Here is a 17214-nt window from a genome sequence, read left to right as displayed (position 1 = left end):
CTTCTAGAGATTTTTAGAAATACAAGTTCATACGTATTAATTTTTCCCCTTTCTTCTTTACATAAATAGTAACATACTATACACACTATTTTGCACTTTGCTTTTTTCACTTGGCAATATATCATCTATCTTATTGGTAAACATTGGTCTTTTTCACTCTTTTTTACAGCATAGAATTCCATTGTATGGATGTATCAGAATTTATTTACCTAGCACCCTGCTGAGGGACATGCAGGTGTTCAATCTGCCATGTACACAAAAAATACTGCAACAAATCCTTCTGAACAGCAGTTATTGCACAGGTGCGTTATTCAGCTATTGCTGGAATACTGCTGTTTAACAAGCCAGCTTAAAGCAACAGGCATTTATTTCTTGTTCACAGGTCTGAGGATCCACTGGTGTGGTGGGTACAGGCCACACTCAGCTGAGTGTCTCTATGTCAGGCTGCAGGAAACTAACACAGAGAGAGGCCTGACATCTTTATGGTTCTGAAACTTCCCATCTAAGTATGCGTTTTCATTTGTCTCAGTGTTTGGTTACCTCTTTCAGGTCTGTTTTAATGTTTTCCTTATTTTGGTCTTATACAATTTTTGTTGAGTTTCTTCCTAGGTATTATGCCTTTTAAGTCATTATTGCAAAGGGGGTCTTTTCGTACATTAAATATTCCAACCGGCTGTTGTGTTAGGAGGTGCTCATGTCTATAGATTAATTTTGTATCCTGCCACTTTTCTGAATTTCCTTACTGATTATGGTGTTCATGGGACTCTCAGGAGCTTTCCAACTATAAATCCTGTCAACGACAGAGTTTCATCTTTTTAACTAACGCTACAGCAGCACAAAGCAGATAATAAGCCAGATAAGGAAGCTGCTTTTTCTGTTAAAGACTTTTATCACAAAATTATCATCATTACTTTATTAGTCTCTAAAATGCATGGTGGCACTTTTACTCTGTTAAAGAACAGGAGGACTTTCAGACCAAAATATTTCATGAGTTTTCATTACCTTCAGCACCTGTTTGAGCAGCTCTTTCACTGCCTGCAAGATCAACCAAATTCTGCAGGAGATGAAAATAAACCTTTAGGAAGTGTAACTTGAAATAATAAAATCCAAAGTACTGGAAGAACATTTTTAACCCATGGTTTATCTGAACACCCCATCTGTTTCCTTGTTTCTCACCTCACTATTTAAGCCTTCCCTTGTCTGAGTCAAACTGAGCTCAACATCTTGTTCCTTCTTTATAATACCTCCTCCATAATGCTGCCAGAATAGGTTCACTTTCCTACACAAAGTTCGAAATCTTACCATGGTGAATACGATTCTTTATAATCCGGCACTTGTGTTGCTCTAGCCTCATTTCTGTCCATCAGTTACTCTTAACTCTGGCTGAACTACGGACTATGCCCTCCACACCATGCACAGCTACCCTTTGCCATTCCCTGTGTTTCGCTGATTCTGATGTTCTAGTCTGCCCCTACTCTTCCTTCACGACCAAAGGCAACTGCCACCTTCCCAGTGTAGCTTTGTCAACTTGATCCTTCCTTCCCTATACCGTGAATGAATTGACCTTTCAACGGTGTACCCAGAGGTCTTTATAGATATGACTGGTTATTATAGCACTTACTGTGTTGAGCTAGTTATTTGCGTCTCTGACCACACTGTAGCATCTTTAAAACCATGGGCCTCTCTTCCATTTCACAAATATTGTTGGAAAGAACTGACTGCCTGTCGTGCTGCAGGCAGCACGTTAGGTGCTAGGGATATGGCAGCGCAACAGGCAAATGAGGACCCTGCTCTCAGCTTATGTTCTGCACAGGGTGGGACTCGGGGAGGAGGAAGTTAGTGAGAGGAGAGAAAAAGACAAACAAATAAGAAACATAGCATGTTAAGCGTAATACAGACAATTTAAACAGAGTGTTAGAAGTGGGAAGAGGAAAGGACAGGACAGGCTCTTTGGGCAGGATGGCAGGGGAAGTCCCCCAATTCAGCTAAGATCTGGAAGGACGGAGAAGAGGGAGCCAGCCCTGCAAAGACCAAGGGAACCATACTCCAGATTAAAGAACAACCAGCACACCAGTCACAAAGCAGAAATGAGCTTGGTGTGTTCAAGAAATGGAAAGGGCAGTGTGGCAGAGTTGGTGAAGGAGAGATGGGACAAGATAGGGTACAGAAGTGGGTTTTTGGGATGCAATGGGAAGCCATTGGACGGCTTTGACAAGAGTGACATGCTTGACTGAACTTCCTCAAGGGTCACCTGGGCCCCTGGGGGGCAAACAGATTGGAGAGGGGCAAGACCGTAGCCAGGAGCCCAGTTAGGAGGCTGGGGCAGGAATGTGAATGGAGACAAGGCGGCCTGGACTAGGGAGGTTGCCATGGAGACAGTAAGTATGGAGGGATGTCTTCTTTACTCTTTTAATCTCAGAGCCCAGTCCTGGGCTCAGAACACTGTAAAGCCTCCGCAAATATTCTTAATGCATTAAAAGAAAGTCAAAGATTTAAATTATTTGTCTCTGTGGAGACCTCCAGTGATGAGCAGGTGATTACACACTTCTGCTTTGGAGTCCTGTCTCAGATACTTCTTTCTTTAAAACATTCAAAGAAGTCTCACCTTTCCTGTGTAGTATCTACCACAGATGGCCTAGATACATAATAAAGGGGTGAAGTGGTGGTGAAGGCAGCATGAACTTAGGTATAAAGATGGGAATAAGCATTAGTGTTCAAAGATACCAAGTGGCCCAACCTATCCTTAAGAGAGGAGCGCACATGGAGCAGAAGGACGTCAAGTTAGACTGGTTAAGAGTGGCCAGATCTTGTCCAAGGAAGTGACACGACACAAGCTTAGTGACATCAGAAATCTGCATAACAGACTGAAGAAGCAAAACCAGGTCATGGGGGCCAGGTCCAGGGGAATGATACAGTAATTCAAGAGATGAGGACTTGAGTATGACACCCATGGAATGCTAAAGGGTAGCATCAATAAAAAACGGGGATGACGGGACAAAAGAGAAGGCAGAAAAAGATGAGGTGAAACTGACTTGGGTTTCCAGCCTAGGTGACCAGGATAACACTGATAATACTGGAAAAAGGAATATTCACCATGGTAGGAAGAAATAACTTGGTTTTAGACACACTAAAATTTGAGATATCAGTGAGACACACCATTATAACAATCTTTAGGAAGATATGAATTAGAACTCAGAGCTCTAGACAAAATAAATATATGGCTGTCATCAAAAGACAAATGTGAACCAAATGTCAGAGGGCAACGGGGAAGTAAGAAAGGCCACAGAACACGCCTGAGTTTTTGTTAGAAAGGTAGGGAAAAGAAGCCACAGAAGGGAACAGAGACGGAGCAGAGCTAAGAGAACCTGGATATTATTCTCCCAGAAAGGCCAGGAGACACTCAGAGACTCCCTCCAAAGAGCCAGAAAATGACTCTGGGGAAGACTTCTTTCCAAGAAGATACTTAGAGTGAGCGGGAGGCTGGAGGGCTGGACTTGATGATATCTAAGGTCGCCAGATAATAGAACATCAAAGAACACAAGAAAAGTCACCAAATGGATCACTGAATATGTCAAGAGTATTAAAGCTACATTATTAAGAGAAAAGTTAAAAATTGCAGTGAAATATCACAGGCCAGGTTTGGAAAACAAAACAGAAGTTAGGTTTTGTGGGGTTTTTTATTGTTAAACTGAAGAAAGAATAGGCTATTATAATAGACATTATACTGTGTAGTAAAATAACTGGGGTGAACTAGAATTAGATACTTGAGTGATTTTTCAAAATCTCAAAGTGAATAAACATATTATAGATTTACTCGTTTTTTCCCTGAAGTTTTCAAATAAAATAATCTTTATTTTTTAAAGATTGGCATCTGAGCTAACATCTGTTACCAATCTTCCCCCCCACTTCTTCTTTTCCCCAAAGCCCCCCAGCACACAGTTGTATATTCTAGTTGTAGTAGGTCCTTCTGGCTGTGCTATGTGGGACACCACCTCAGCGTGGCCTGATGAGCGGTGCTGGGTCCGCACCCAGGATCCAAAGTGGCGAAACCCCAGGCCTCCAAAGCAGCATGAGAACTCAACCTCTTGGCCACGGGGCCAGCTCCCAAACAGAATAATCTTAAATCGTATCCCACATCAAGCTAAAGAATTTAGGTCCTGAAGACAGAGAATAAAGTAATAATGGTAAGGAATAGGAAGGAAGCACAAAAACAGAGAGAATTGATACAGCGCAGCAAGAAGGAAATGGGAGGTTTACTTATGTGGTAAGGAGTGTTTGCATAATGCTTATGTTCACTCATTCAACAAACAGGTATTGAATATAAACTACATACGATGTGTTGGGGCTATAAAGATGAATTAGACATTACTCTTCCCTTCAAGCGATTTACAGTCTAAAACATTGTGCTCATGGACGGGGTGGGTGGAGCAAAATGGCGGGGTGAGGTGACCTGGGACTCTCTCCCCTCCAAACTACAACAAAGGACTGAAAAAAAACTGAATTTCAGCTAATAAACCTAATGCCAGGAGATCAGAGACCTAGAGTATCAAAAAGACGGAGGACAGAGACCCTGCTGCTGGCCTCAGAGGAGCTGGAACAGGGTAGGAGAGAACTTCGCTCCCTCCCCTAGAGTCTGGGATCACTGCCGCAGGTGAGGGAAGGAGTGGGGGAGGGGCCACGTGACCGGGGGATTGCCCAGGACTCCTGCCGCCGGTATAGTGGAAACCCGCTGATGGGGGAAAGCTTCCGTGTGTGGGGACCCCATAAACCCAGGGCCTCAGGAGACCAGAAAACAGAACTGATCCAAATCCAGATCGGCGAGCCAGAAAAACAGCCCCTCCCCCTGGCAAACAATGCTGGGTGCTGCCATCTTGTCCGAAGGCGGAGAGCTCAAAACATGCGGCTCTCAACCCCCATATAGTGGCAACAGGCTGTAACTGCAACTCAATTCTACCACCATGTGAAAAAACCGCTCCTCTACCATCCAGCAATTTATAAAAGCTCCAGACCAGAAGGAAAACAATAAAAACACAGAATTAAGTCCTGAGAACTTAGAAATAGGTAAACTAAGTGAAAATGAGTTCAGAGCAGCTATAATCAAAAAACCCAATGAGATAGAGAGAAAGATAGAGAAACAAGCCAACGAGTTCTGGAGTTACTTCACAAAAGAGATTGAAATTATAAAGAAGAATCAAACAGAATAACTAGAGATGAAAAACACAATGGACCAGATAAAACAGAATACGGACTCCCTGAATGCCTGTGTAGACACCAGAGAGGAGCAAATTAGCATAATTGAAGATATACAGGCCGAATGGCTCCAGACAGAGGAAGAAAGAGAACTAAGAGTTAAAAAAATGAGGAAAATCTCTGAGAGATAGCGGATTCAATGAGAAGAAAGAATTTATGGATAATAGGAATTCCCAAGAACGTGGAAAAGGAAAATGGAGCAGAAAGTGTTCTTAATGAAATTATAGAAGAGAACTACCCAAATCTAGGGATTGAGGGAGAAATGTGTGTAGAGGAAGCTTTCAGATCTCCTAGATTTGTCAATGTGAAAAGACCTACTGCAAGGCATATAGTAGTACAAATGGCAAAAATGAAAGACAAAGAAAGAATACTCAGGGCAGCAAGACAGAAGTAAATAACCTACAAAGGAACTCCTATCAGACTTTCAGCAGATTTCTCTGCAGAAAATTTACAAGCTAGGAGAGAATGGAGTGACATATTCAAAACTTTAAAAGATAAAAATCTTTAGCCAAGAATACTCTATCCAGCAAGAATATCCTTCAGATGTGAGGGAGAAATTAAATCTTTTCCAGACAAACAAAAGTTAAGGGAATTTGTAACCAAAAGTCCTCCACTACAAGAAATCCTCAAGAAGGCTCTCATACCTGAAAAAAGAAAAAAGGGAGAAAGGGGACACAATCCACAGAGTAGGGAGACAGATAAATAGAACCAGAATAGGATAGCAAATATTCACCTATAGCATTAGGACAAAGGTAAGGAAACTACCAAAGCAAAGTGGATCTTATCACTCTAACTACAAACTCATAACACGAGTTGGAATAAGAAATGAAAATAACGGGGCTGGCCCTATGGCCAAGTGGTTAAGTTCGCGCGCTCTGCTGCAGGCGGCCCAGTGTTTTGTTGGTTCAAATTCTGGGCGCAGACATGACACTGCTCATCAAATCACGCTGAGGCAGCGTCCCACATGCCACAACTAGAAGGACCCACAACGAAGAATATACAACTATGTACTGGGGGGCTTTGGGGAGAAAAAGGAAAAAAATAAAATCTTAAAAAAAAAAGAAATGAAAATAATAATTTAGGAGGGGAAGAGCAAAGGGACTAAATTAGTCTAGGCCAAGTAAGTAAGAGACCACCAGAGAATAGACTATATTATACACGAGATTCAAAATACAAACTTCAGGGTAGACACTAAACTAAAAAACACAACAAAGCCACAAAACATAAATAAGGAAAAAGCTAAGAAACCCAGCATAAGAAAGTGCAGTATTAAATGGGTAGGCTAAAGCACACAGGAAGACAAACACAGGAAAACCAGATAACGAGCAACAGATTGACAGCATTAAGTCCACATGAATCAATAATCACTCTCAATGTAAATGGACTGAACTCTCCAATAAAAAGACACAGAGTGGCAAAATGAATTAAAGAACAAGATCCAACAATTTGTTGCCTCCAGGAAACACACCTCAGCCTCAAGGACAAACACAGGTTCAGAGTGAAAGGGTGGAGGACAATACTTCAAGCTAATAGCAAGCAAAAAAAAACCAGGTGTTGCAATTCCTATATCAGACAAAGCAGATTTCAAAATAAGACAGGTAAAGAGAGACACAGAGGGACAATATATAATGATCAAAGGGACACTTCATGAAGAAGAAATAACACTTATAAATATCTATGCACCCAACACAGGAGCACCAAGATTCATAAAGCAACTATTAACAGACCTAAAGGAAGATGTTAAAAACAACACAATAATAGTAGGGGACCTCAACACCCCACTCACATCAATGGACAGATCATCCAGACAGAAAATCAACAAGGAAATAGTGGAGCTAAATGAAAAAACAATTGGGCTTAATAGACATATATAGATCACTTCATCCTAAAACAGCAGAATACACATTCTTCTCAAGTGCAAATGGAATATTCTCAAGGATAGACCATATGTTGCCAAACAAGGCAAGCCTCTACAAATTTAAAAAAAATTGAAATAATAACAAGCATCTTCTCCGATCATAATGCTATAAGGCTAGAAATTAATTAGAAGAAAAAAGCTGAGAAAGGCACAAAGATGTGGAGCCTAAACAATACACTACTGAACAAGCAATGGATCGTTGAAGAAATTAAAGAAGAAAAAATACCTAGAAACAAATGAAAATGATAACATGCCATACAAACTCATATGGGATACAGCAAAAGCTGTGTTAAGAGGAAAATTCACTGCAATACAGGCACATCTTAACAAACAAGAAAAATCCCAAATAAGCAATCTTAAACTACACCTAACTGAACTAGAGAAAGAAGAACAAACAAAGCCCAAAGTCAGCAGAAGGAGAGAAATAATAAAAATCAGAGCAGAAATAAATACTATTGAAACAAAAAAGGCAGTAGAAAGGATCAACGAAACAAAGAGTTGGTTCTTTGAGAAGATAAATAAAATTGACAAACCCCTAGCCAGACTTACAAATAAAAAACGGGAGAAAGCTCAAATAAACAAAAGCAGAAATGAAAGAGGAGAAATAACAACAGACTCTGCAGAAATACAACGGATTATAAGAGAATACTATGAAAAACTCTATGCTAACAGAATGGATAACCTAGAGGAAATGGATAAATTCTTAGACTCCTACAATCTCCCAAAGCTCACTCAAGAAGAAGCAGACAATTTGAACAGACCAATCACAAGGCAAGAGATTGAAACAGCAATCAAAAACATCCCAAAGAATAAAACCCCAGGACCAGATGGCTTTCCTGGGGAATTCTACCAAACTTTCAGAGAGGATTTAATACCTATCCTTTTCAAGCTATTCCAAAAAATTAGGGAGGATGGAACACTTCCTAACACATTCTATGAGGCCAATATCACGCTGATACCAAAGCCTGACAAGGACACCACGAAAAAAGAGAACTGCAGGCCAATATCACTGATGAACATAGATGCAAAAATTCTAAACAAAATTTTGGCAACCCGAATTCAGCAATTCATCAAAAGGATCATACATCATGATCAGGTGGGATTCATACCAGGGACACAGGGATGGTTCAACATCCGCAAATCAATCAACGTGATACACCACATCAACAAACTGAGGAATAAAAACCACATGATCATCTCAATAGATGCAGAGAAGGCATTTGACAAGATCCAACAGCCATTTATGATAAAAACTCTGAACAAAATGGGCATAGAAGGGAACTATCTCAACATAATAAAGGCCATATATGACAAACCCACAGCCAACATCATACTCAATGGGCAAAAACTGAGCACCATCCCCATGAAAACAGGACAAGACATGTATCATCACTTATTTAACACAGTACTGTACACACTTATTTAACACAGTACTGGAAGTCCTGGCCAGAGCAATCAGGCAAGACAAAGGAATAAAAGGAATCCAAATAGGGAGGGAAGAAGTGAAACTCTCGCTGTTTGCAGATGACATGATCTTATATATAGAAAACCCCAAAGAATCCATTGGAAAACTCTTAGAAGTAATCAACAACTACAGCAAAGTTGCAGGGTATAAAACCAATTTGCATAAATCAGTAGCATTTCCATATTCTAACAACGAACTAACAGAAAAAGAACTCAAGAACACAATACCATTCACAAAAGCAACAAAAAGAATAAAATACCTTAGGGTAAATTTAACTAAGGAAGTGAAGGACCTATATAATGAAAATTACAAGGCCTTTTTGAGAGAATTGGATGACGACATAAGGAGATGGAAAGACATTCCATGTACATGGATTGGAAGAATAAACATCGTTAGAATGTCCGTTCTACCTAAAGCAATCTACAGATTCAACACCATCCCAATCAGAATCCCAATGACATTCTTTACAGAATTAGAACAAAGAATCCTAAAATTTATATGGGGCAACAAAAGACCCCAAATTGCTCAAGCAATCCTGAGAAAAAAGAACAAAACGGGAGGCATTACAATCCCTGACTTCAAAACTTACCACAAAGCTACAGTAATCAAAACAGCATGGTACTGGTACAAAAACAGGTGCACAGATCAATGGAACAGAATTGAAAGCCCAGAAATAAAACCATACACCTATGGACAGCTTATCTTCGACAAAGGAGCAGAGTGCATACAATGGAGAAAAGAAAGTCTTTTCAACAAATGGTGCTGGGAAAACTGGAAAGCCATATGTAAAAGAATGAAAATTGACCATTCTTTTTCACCATTCACCAAAATAAACTCAAAATGGATCAAAGACCTAAAGGTGACACCTGAAACCAGAAGGCTTCTGGAAGAAAACGTAGGCAGTACGCTCTTTGACATCAGTATTAAAAGGATCTTTTCGGACACCATGTCTACTCAGAGAAGGGAAACAATAGAAAGAATAAACAAATGGGACTTCATTAGACTAAAGAGCTTCTTCAAGGCAAATGAAAACAGGATTGAAACAAAAAAACAACCCACTAACTGGGAAAAAATATTTGCAAGTCATATACCTGACAAAGGCTTAATATCCATAATATATAAAGAACTCTCACAACTCAACAACAAAAAAATCAAACAACCCGATCAAAAAATGGGCTGGAGACATGAACAGACATTTCTCCAAAGAAGATATACGGATGGCCAATAGGCACATGAAAAGATGCTCATCATCACTGATCATCAGGGAAATGCAAATCAAAGCTACACTAAGATATCACCTTACACCCATTAGAATGACAAAAATATCTAAATCTAATATTAACAAATGTTGGAGAAGTTGTGGAGAGAATGGAACCCTCATACACTGCTGGTGGGAATGCAAACTAGTGCAGCCACTATGGAAAACAGTATGGAGATTCCTCAAAAAATTAAAAATAGAACTACCATACGATCCAGCCATTCCACTACTGGATATCTATCCAAAGAGCTTGAAGTCAGCAATTCCAAAAGTCCTATGCACCCCAATGTTCACTGCAGCATTATTTACAATAGCCAAGATATGGAAGCAACCTAAGTGCCCATCAACAGATGAATGGATAAAGAAGATGTGGTATATATATATACAATGGAATACTACTCAGATGCAAAACAGAACAAAATCATCCCATTTGCAACAACATGGATGGACCTTGAGGGAATTATGTTAAGTGAAATAAGCCAGTTAGAGAAGGATAATCTCTGATTCACTCCACTCACATGAGGAATTTAAAAATGTAGACAAAGAGACCAGATTAGTGGCCACCAGGGGAAAGGTGGGGTGGGGGGTGGGCACAAAGGGTGAAGTGGTGCACCTACAACACGAATGACAAACAGTAATGTACAACTGAAATTTCACAAGATTGTAACCTATCATTAACTCAATAAAAAATAAATAAATAAATAAATAAATTCAACCCACCATTTGGGAGAAAAATTGCAATTAAGGGGGAACAAAAAGTCCCAGTATCTACGGACTGTTAAAATTAAATGATAAGAAAGACCACAATGGTTTCTCCTGTTGCAATAAATTCTTCAGATCTGTAGAATGCCGCAAACCCCCTCAATTCATTTTAATTTGCTTTCACTGACACGCATGTCCAACAGAACAGTAAGAAAAAAGAAAAAGAAAGAAAGAAACTACCTTGGGGGAAAAATAAAGTTTATTGGAAGAAACACTCCATTTGAAAACAAAAAGAAACTCTGGGTGAATCAGCATATGATCCAACACAACTTGGAGGATGCATGGGAAGGCCTGTGCTGTAAACCAAAGAGAGTGCCATCTACAGAATGCATACTTTGAATACATCGTCAACAGTGGCAACATTTCCATCGGTTAAATAAATGTAATTTTTTTTCATTAAAAAAATAAAAACCATAAAACATTGTGCTCATAATATAAAACGTATTTTTTTATTGTACTTAAGAACGAACTTGAATATGTGATTTATTTTTTAACCATCCCATCTAGGTTTCTGTTGATCTCACAAGTCTCAATTCTACTGGCTGAGACTAAGTTAAAAAAAAATCACCAAATTCCAAGATTACTTTAAGTTTTAAATGTAGATTGGAAAAAAAAACCCAAATCCTCTTTTGTTACTGGTTAGGAAAGGCCTCAACTCCTACAACCATTACATCTAAATTTTAGGAGATGGCAGCCATAACATAACAGGAAGAAAGACCCCCGAATTTTTCCTATATTTTAACTAGTTATCTCATGCTACCGATAAGAATAAACTACCAATTTATAGATGTTTTTCCCTATTTAGTTAACAGTTCTTATGAAACCAAACATCCAGCAGCTGAATTAAATTTTGCTTTGGCCCATAGAGTACATTAGCAGGGTTTACCAATACTCACCAAATGGGACACCTTGACAGATCCTTCACAATTAGAGGGTTCACCTTTCTCTCTACTTTCCAAAATCTAGACAGAAAAGGCAACTTGTAGAAAAATTAGTGTCTTCTTAATTGGAAAGACCAAGTAGAGAGAGAATTACCCACCATCCTAAAAATGGTATGAGAACGACTGCTCCTTTGATTCATCTTTGTGATTCCATAGTGTCTGTTCTCTGTAAAAATGAGTCATATTTCAGCGGCATATATTAAAATCCAAAGAAAAACATTAACTTTTACTGTAGCTTAAAAGTGAAAAGTGTGATTTGAAGCCTAAATACATTCAAGTGAATAGTTTTTACTATTCTACAAGTGTTTTGAGGAAATACAGCATAAAGTCTTACTTTCTCCCTTTGTGATCCACTTCAAAGCCATTTCTGGTGTATAAACAACTTCTTCTGTGAGATCAGCCACATATACATTCCTCTGAAACAAGGTTAATGATGGGAAGAGTAGAGAAATAGAAGTCACTTAAAAGTGTGCATCTCAAGAGAAGGTGCAAACTATTACAGAATTAATTTGTAGAAGTTAAAAGTAGAAAATGGAGAATATTACTCTGTATAAAAATAAGAAGTAAATCTATGATATTTACAATTTATATCCTATACAAAAGCACACCAAATTCTAACCTGATACTTCCATCTTGTTCTTTTGAGGCCCTTACACAAAAATATTACAACTGTCAACATTTCAAAATGATACACATCACTTAAAAGATGATCTCATAAACATTTAAGAAAGAAAACAAAAAACAAATCACAGAAACAGGAGACATTTTAAAAAATAATGGAAAGTAAAGGTTAATGTTCATGAACTATAATCCCAATAAGTAACTGTATTGTTTGAGCCACTGTTACTCACATTGAAGTCTTCCCGAATTATCAAAGGCTTCATTTTTTGAGTGTCACAGAGTAAGTCTGTAATGGTTTCATTGTATATCTCCATGTAGGACACACGTAAGAGAAATTCCCTATCAGGAAACTAGGGGAAAACATATGTAAAAACATCAGAGATCACCCAGTTATGAAAACCTAATACTGAATGTTGATGTGCTCATAATAAACATTAAAATATTCTTTGAGAAGTTATCTTTGTAAAACAAACAAAAAAAATCCTATGGTTCTATATTGACAAAAGTAAACACAAAAATATAAAAGCATTGGGGCTGGCCCCGTGGCTGAGTGGTTAAGTTCGCGTGCTCCGCTGCAGGCGGCCCAGTGTTTCGTTAGTTCGAATCCTGGGCGCGGACATGGCACTGCTCATCAGACCACGCTGAGGCAGCATCCCACATGCCACAACTAGAAGAACCCACAACGAAGAATACACAACTATGTACCGGGGGGCTTTGGGGAGAAAAAGGAAAAAATAAAATCTTTAAAAAAAAAAAAGAAATATAAAAGCATTGTTTCAGAAATAATGAAAAGTATGGCATCATAAAATTCGAAGAAGAGGGTGCCCAGTCCAACTCTCTAAGCTTAAAATAAAACCCTACAAACAGATGTTCAAATAAGAACATTAAAAATCATTAAAACAGTAAGGAAAAAACAAATTGAAAACCCGCCTTAACTGATTAGGTTGCCTATCCTGGTCTTCTCACCACATCTACCCTCTCCTGCTCCTGAACGATCACGGACAGCTCCTCAAAGGCAGGGTTAAGATTTCTTGTTCCTCAATGCCTGCTTTGTGACAGGAGCAGCACTGCTTCAGGATTCAAGGGAAAGAATGAAAGGACTCTAAGCTCTAAAGCAAGGCTGTGGGGAAAGCAAATGTACGCTATGCCTTTCTTCCTTCCCCGTGGATAATCGAAAGAGAACTGTAAACCTGCTTCCTTCCACCATGACAAGAGGTGACTGCTTTTACCCGTATGTACCGGAAATTTGGCTATTTACCTTCTTAATTTTTTGGAAAATGTCATGAATTGCCCTGGGTATTACTCCCAAATAATCTTTTGAACCCATCATGGTATATGTTTTTCCTGAAGCAGTCTGCCCATAGGCAAATACAGTACCTGGGGACACAAAAACACACACACACAAAGATTGAAAAAGCATCGAGAGTATGTAAAACTATCAATACTGTTGAACACACACCCAAGACTAAATAAAACGTTTCTGCAGTGGATACAAACCATTGTAGCCTTGTATGGCAGAATCTATGATTGGTACTGCGATTTCCTCATACACATTTTTAGTAGATTCATCACTGTCAAAGACACGATCTAAAAAAAAAACCACACAAGTTAAACTAAACAAATCAACTGTGTTTTCACTTTGAATTAGTAGCTGCCCAAAGAAATAAAATTGTCAGGATATGGTATGATAAAATATTTAACTCACAATATTTTCTTCAACTTATTGGTCCTCTGAAAATACACTTCTCTATAAAGTAAAATGTGCTGGTTCTCACACAAAAAAACACAAGTCAGCTATCTTATGTGCTTTCAAGAGGCAGTGAGGCATAGTGGCTGAACCTGGGGATCTGGAATCAGACTGCCTGCAAATCCTGGTTCTGTCACTTACAAGCTATGTGACCTCGGGCAACGTGGATGATGTCTCTGTGCCTCACTTCCCTAACCTGTAAAGTGAATATATATTATCTTCCTTAGAGAATTACTGTGAACATATGGTTAATACTTAGGAAATGCAAACTATTACTATTCTTTGAGAAATTTTAGTGTTTATAACATATCTAGCAAGAAGGCCTGGCTCAAACTAAACCAAGAAACACAGACAATTGGAAGAAAAGCACCGAGCCAAGCTGAAGTGTTACAGAGAACAGCTGGTTGGCTGGCTGCTGAGGGCTGGGGTTAGGTAGCACTTGCCATGATGAATCCACCAGTCCAGGATGTGGTCTCTCCTTTGTTGGTGCATCAAAAATGGACCACTCTCTCAGTGATGGGCTCACATTAGAAAGCCCCCAAGAAATGGATTTGTCAGTCAGGAGGGAAATGTATCAACTGTCTTGAGAAATTCAGTGCTCACACGGCTTGCACCATGACCAACATCTGCACTTGCAGGTAGAACCCTATGGGAAACCAAAGTGCCATCTGAATGCTGCCAGGGGTCAGGAGTTCAGGGCAAGGAGAGATGGCAGGATGATTCAAATCTTAATACCAGCTGCTTCAGACAGGTAGGTGAGTCCAAACCCCTTGTGAGCATACACAGCTACTGAGAACCTGCAGCACTTGAGTCAGAATGCCTGTGTATCCCTTGTTCTTGGTTTTATCATCTCTGGAACATACTGTTCTACCTTTTAAAAATTTATGTTGATACTATCAAATAGTCCTTTACCAGGAATCATTTTCTATTCTATACATCTTTACTCTAAAGGCTTAGATATTGGCTTTCTAGCATAACACTAAGTCAACAACCTAATCACTCTCACTCCTAAGGTTGTTGAGGGGACCTTACTGTGCTTTGTGGTGCCTACGTGGCAGCATGGCAGTGTGGCTGGAACACAGATCTGACTCCTCCATTTGCTGGCTGTGTGATTTGCGTTTCAGTTCCTCATTAAAATGGGAAGGTACCTATCACATGGGCTTGTTAGGAGGATTAAATGAGTTAATATATATGAGGTGCTTAGAACAGTGTCCGGCACATGGTCAGCACTATACAGAATGTGCTAAATCAATACACAAATCAGCCTGGCCAACCTTGAGGGCCTCCAAGTCCTTTTGCCCTAGCTAGCTCTCGCTCATCCTACAGGTGCCGGGTACCTAAGCTAGTTAGATCCCCTGCTAGAAACTCCCACAAAGCCATGTCATCATAAGTGTAATTAGTAGTCTAAAGTCTTTCTTCCCACCATATGACAAGCTCCACAAAAGGGGCAGTAGGTACCCACTGTATTCTAGCCAAGAAGGAATATCTTCACTATTTATTCTTTAAAGAGTTTTCTTGAAAATAATTGTGGAAAGAATATACCTAACTGAAAGATCTTAAAGATGACTTGACATTAAGCAACATATTTTGGGCTTACGGAGTCTTAGGCCACAAATACACTAATGAATAAGAGGAAAAATGTTAGTTTCAGTCATAAGGCATTATGACTATAACTGTGTTTTAAACATCAATTCATTATCTTACTTATCATAAAGGATGGATGAGCAATTTTTCAAATCTTCCACTGAAGCAGTTTACAGACGGCTTAGTCTTATCTTTAATGTCAAATCCAGTATTCTGGATAAGCCTTTTGTACTCTTAAAAGGAAAAGGATAATATGTTTACTTTTGATGCTATTATAAGCTTACCAAAATTGAAGGATTTACTTCCATCAACTTGATAAATAGCATTATTGTCAGTTTTCCAGTAAACTTGCGTATCTTCTCCAAGAGCTTCTTCTCTAAAAGAATAAAAACAGTGCATTTTATAACTAGTTTTGAAGTCTGTTATATGAAAGATAATTTAAAAGATTTCGTCTTCTGAAGAATATTTTAAAGGATGGTAATGACCTATACTATAATTGGGAGAAATGTGGAAAGTCCACCTTTAAGGGGTCACCACTTTTCAATGGGGCTTCCCTGACCTCCTGCCCTCTCACCGGAGCGTCCCTGGGAAGGTCTTCACGCCCTTCCCCCACCCAGCACTGTATGCTGAAAAGATACATTCAAACGCAACTCCGATTATCCTTCTTGCTTAACATCTTTCAAAACCATCCGAAATCCTCAACACACGGCACGTGAGACTTCGATCATGTTTATTTCTCTCTTCAACCTTTGCTTCCTCTGACTTCCTATATACACCCTAACTCAAGACAAATCAACTATCTGAAGGTTCCCCCAAGAGAAGAGATTTAATCCCTCTGTGCCTGGAATACCCCGACTTCCGTTTCCATCAAGTAACGTAACTATTCTTTCTCCCTGAAAAGTGTCAGGACTTTCCTGACACCAGCCCTGTCCGTCTCCCACGCCGTCATCTCGCTGTGGGGCTAATGACCCCTCCGGCACACTCCCCACCTGCCCGTCACAGCACCTGTCACAGTGTCGTGATGGTTTTGTTCCGGAGCTGTCTTCTAACGCATTAGATAATGAGCTCCTAGACAAGAGGGAAGTCCTCGTCTTGATATTCCCCTTTATTTAACACAGTAACATTTAACACATATTTCTCAAATGCAAAAATGTGTTAGTATTCTGAGGGAGGGGCAGAGACTAGAGAAGCAAACAGACATCATTTCTTGCCCTTCCTGCTCTCTCTATAGGGTTCATGACCTCTGTGTCTCCTCCTCTAGAATGTAAGATCCACGGGGCAACGACGGTAGTGTCTACCCTGTACCAAAAGGAAAGAATTCCAAATGGGCGAATATCAGGCTCGCAGCGTCCTGAACGCTGAGCCAGCCGCCGCCGGAGCGAAGCCTGGGCGCAGCGAGCAGCCTGGGCCTCGCGCCCCGGGACACCGGGCGGCCGGGCCAGCGGCCAGCGCGCAGGGAGCCGGCTGCGCAGCGTCGAGAGAAGCCCCGGCCGGCCCGTCTCTCGCCCGGGCCGGGACCGCGCACCAAGGGCGAGCGGCCGAGCTGCCGACGGCCTACCTGCTGTTGAGCGGCCTCAGGCGCACGCACACGGCCACCGCCGCCTCCTCCGCCATCCCGCCGAGCGCCGGCCGGCTCGACGCCCGCACCGCCTTAAAGGTCAAAATTTC

At 40.2% G+C, this 17214-nt stretch overlaps 1 pseudogene; it reads right to left on the bottom strand.

Moving 5' to 3' along the window:
* Window positions 1–17167, bottom strand: part of LOC139043584 (centromere-associated protein E-like) — an 85004-nt pseudogene extending 67837 nt beyond the window's left edge.
* Window positions 17168–17214: the final 47 nt, after the last annotated feature.

The sequence above is a fragment of the Equus asinus genome, unplaced genomic scaffold (genome assembly GCF_041296235.1).
Source record: "Equus asinus isolate D_3611 breed Donkey unplaced genomic scaffold, EquAss-T2T_v2 contig_3, whole genome shotgun sequence".
Lineage (NCBI taxonomy): Eukaryota > Metazoa > Chordata > Mammalia > Perissodactyla > Equidae > Equus > Equus asinus.
This window is presented reverse-complemented; position numbering and strand designations above follow the sequence as displayed.